A 4116-nucleotide genomic window follows, 5' to 3' on the forward strand; every position below is an offset into this window, starting at 1 on the left:
TCACTAGTTAGTTATCAGAGTCACTAGTTAGTTGTCTAATTCCTGATACCAGAGTTCCAATCTCTGTTCTGTATCAGTCACAAGTTAGTTGTCTAATTCCTGATACCAGAGTTCCAATTTCTGTTCTGTATCAATCTCTGTTCCAACACAGAACGAATTAGATTCCTTTGAAGACATTATGAAGCTCTACTTCGATGGGATAAAGCTGCTTGAAAACAAAATTCTTCATGCCATCGCTGCTTGAAAACCCAATTCTTCATGCCATCACGAGTCTCAACCCTCTTGAGCTCATCAAGGAATTCCTTTATAACAGAGGGCGAAAATTTTCTTAACTATCTGCTTCCTCGAGTGATTTCCAATGAGTTCTTTTCTTCAAGTGATCCCTTCATGTTCTCAACGTACATTAAATTTCAACCAAATATTAATTGAAGTTGTACAAATGGAATGAATGAACACAACTAATGAATAAAAGAGGCATGAACAATAACCAAATGCTCAGATTTGAGTGAATAGTACAAACACATGGAAACTAAAGCAAAAGTTGTTGAGTTTTTGTGGAAACAACGGGAAATGTTCTATAAATCTGTGTATAATAAGAATTCAAAGAGTATAATAAAGCTTACCAATACAATATATTTAGATTTGAATCAGCTTAGATTTGAATTTTTCATTTTGCAGATAGCAGTAGATGGCATTTTTCTTTCAACTCCGCCTCTGCCTCCCACACACAACAATGCTTAGATTTGAATTTTTGATTTTGCAGATAGAAGTAGATGGAATTTTTCTTTCAACTCTGACTCTGCCTCCCACACACAACGATATATTCGCATTTATCTAAGAACCTAAATTACCAATATAACTAACAATATTAAGAAACTAAATTACCAATATAACTAACAATATAAGTAAGAAACTAAGTTACATGTTTATTATCTTCACACCTGGAATGGATTTCATGACTCTGGTTGAAGCTATAATATGTTGATTAATCACTTTGGTTGTATCTCTCTATTTAACCATTTTTCTTACCCTTTTTCTTGCTTCTCTACTTGTTTCTCTCTGTTCTTAAATAGAAGGTTGTTAAATTCGCTAAAGCTGGATCGAAAATTTAAGATAATATACAAGATTGAATATAGTGAGAGCCGAGAGCTAGGAAGCGATGTTTTCTTGTATACATATACAGACCAAATACACCATAGTAAGTGAGTTTTTCCTCTTCGGTAAGCTCAGTTATACAAACCAGATACACCATAGTAAGCGAGTTTTTCCTCTTCAGTAAGCTCAGATCTATAGTAAGCAAGGTTTTCTTCTTAGGTAAGCTCAACGTTTTCCTCTGAGGAACGCTCAGTGCCATGCAATACTTTCCCTTCCAATGCAGGCAAAGGAAGAAACCTGGATTATCAAAGAAACCTTGCAAAGCAACTCAACTATAAGCATGGAAAGAATACAATGAAGGCAATGGAAGGGCAAAGGAAGAAACTTGGATTATCATAGGAACCTTGCAAAGCAACTCAACTATAAGCATGGAAGGAATACAATGAAGGCAATGGAAGGAATACAATGCAGGCAAAGGAAGAAATTTGGATTATCCAAGAAACCTTGGAAGGCAGCGGGAAGAAATCTGGATTATCCAAGAAACCTTGGAAGGCAGTGGGTAGAAATCTGGATTATCAAGGAAACATCGGTAAGAAATTTGGATCATCAAAGAAACCTTGAAAGGCGGTGCGATGAGGCGGCAAAGCAGCAGGTGGCTACAACTACATCTGAAAACCCTCTAACTGGAAGATGGCAAGACGTCTCAAAAAGTGCCCAAAAAAAATATTCTTACTTTGTATTTATGCACAATTCACTTATTCACTTATTATAATTGGAAACATTTAATGTTTCATTCTAATGCTAACTTCTTTTTATTTATGCACAATTCACTTATTCTAATTGGAAACAGAATCTAACGTTAACTTTTTTTTATTTATGCACAATTCACTTATTTACTTGTGATAATTAGGTCGATAGGCTCTCCTATGCATCAATTTTTTCGTCAACACTTTTATCTTGCTCCGTTTGATCAGGTCAAACACTTTCAATTATTGATTTGAAGTGTCACTGTTTTTTCCAGCATGGCAAGATATTTTACTGCTTTTTCTCATTCTTTTATATTACTCTTGAAGATATTTTTACTGCTTTTTCCATTTCTTTAGTTTTCTAGTTGTTGTTGCTGTTATTCTTTCCTGCCTTTTGGCGAGCACTGTTCTTCTTACTGTGTTTTGACAAGCACTAATTAGTATTAAATTATATACCTCATACACCCATTAAAACTAGCTGCTGCCAACTCTTTAGACTTAATCCCCAAGCCCCCAAAGCCGCGGTTTGAAGCTCTGTAAAGAGCTTTTCGAAATTTGACTTCCGCTCTCTGATTGCTCTAATGTGTTTCGCTCGCTGGTGTGGTTTGTTCTGGGCGCAATTTTTCATTTATGTTAAGCTCACTATATTCTGCCGAGACCCATCTGACTTAACAGAATTTTGTTGTTGTTAGAGGAGTTCTACACTGGCCCCTCAACCTATGTCAGCTTCCATCTTCTCCTATGATAGAAATCTCGGCTTGATATGCAGGCCATTACCCGACAGGTGCTTATTTTCCTTCAAATTGTCATAAACACATGTGTTTTTGTTCTATAGATAAGAGTTGTTATATATATATATATATATATATATATATATATATATATATTCCTGTATTTCTTTCTACAAATGGTAACTGAATTCATGTTTTTGGACTGCAGGGGTATTGTTTCACCTACACGCGGGTTCTGGCAATCAGAAGGCTCAGGATTTCACCAAAAGTTTTGGTTGTTTGACTCTCGGGTTGATTCCAACTCAATATATCGATTCTTACCAATAGTTTCTTCCTTAAACAGGTATGGATACCCATAATTCTAATTGGGTTCGCTCTTCGCTAGATACCCTGAAATTCTCTAATGGGTTATGCTCGTTGTTGTGGTTTGTTCTGTGCACAGTTTGTTCTTGGCAATTCTTTTGACGATCTCGAAAGAAAGGAAGTGAATTTGAACCCTCCGGTACTGCATGTTGGTCCGTTGCTTCCCTCTGGTTTTTTGAACGGTGAACATTCCAAGGACATGAGAGTTGGAACGAGCATTTGGACAGAATGTGACTGTTCCGAGTGGCTGGATGCAAAGCCTAATCGTTCGGTTCTATACGTTTCCTTTGGGAGTACGGTTCATGTGACTAAAGCTCAGTTGGAGGAAATAACGATGGTTTTGAAGGACAGTGGGCAGTTGTTCCTCTGGGATCTTCGTCCAGACATAGTTTCTTCAACAGTCTCAGACAGCTTACCCCACAATTTTCTAGATGAGATAAAAGGGCAGGGGCTCGTTGTTCCATGGTGCAATCAGCTGCAAGTGTTATCCCATCCGTCTGTTGCGGGATTCGTTACTCATTGCGGATGGAACTCAATGCTTGAAAGCATAGCTGGTGGAGTTCCCATGGTAGGGCTTCCATTTTGGGCGGATCAATTCACGAACAACAAGCTCATGGTCCATGAATGGAAAATTGGATACAGATTGAATGGTGGGAAAGGATTGATACTAATGAAAGAGATATCCAGAACTATCAGAAAATTGTTCAGTGACGAAGGGACGGAGGTAAAGAAAAATGTCGAGGCTCTAAGAGACAATGCGAGGACTGTGGTGCGAAGAGGAGGATCTTCGGATATAAACATTGAGAACTTCCTAGAAGGTTTGAAGGGGAACCGTATCGGTAAATAACTGCATGATGGTGAACCTTCTCACACATGTTTATCACTCGTATTACGCATGATGTTTGAGCTGAGTTTATAAATGTTTTAGTTGAATTTATTCAAAATTATTCGTATAAATTGGAAGTTATTTAAATTCGAAAGGGAAAAAAATTGAAATTGAGTGCTATTTGATCCTGTCTTTATATCTAAAATGTGTGGTTTCAAAACAATAAAACGACTTTAATTTAATTTCGTGGTATTCTAATATGTGCTTCGTTCCCTTTCTATTTAAGTAGAGGATGATTTAATCGATTACGCTGAATTTTACTAGTGAATCATTATAACTATTTTCGTTTATCATA

General features: G+C 36.9%; 1 pseudogene; it reads left to right on the forward strand.

Moving 5' to 3' along the window:
• The first annotated feature begins 2975 nt into the window (after window positions 1-2975).
• Window positions 2976-3782, forward strand: LOC149237489 (UDP-glycosyltransferase 86A1 pseudogene; annotated as a pseudogene).
• Window positions 3783-4116: the final 334 nt, after the last annotated feature.

This window comes from Pinus tabuliformis, chromosome 8 (genome assembly GCF_031772625.1).
Source record: "Pinus tabuliformis cultivar Carrire ecotype Pingquan chromosome 8, CPIR1, whole genome shotgun sequence".
NCBI lineage: Eukaryota > Viridiplantae > Streptophyta > Pinopsida > Pinales > Pinaceae > Pinus > Pinus tabuliformis.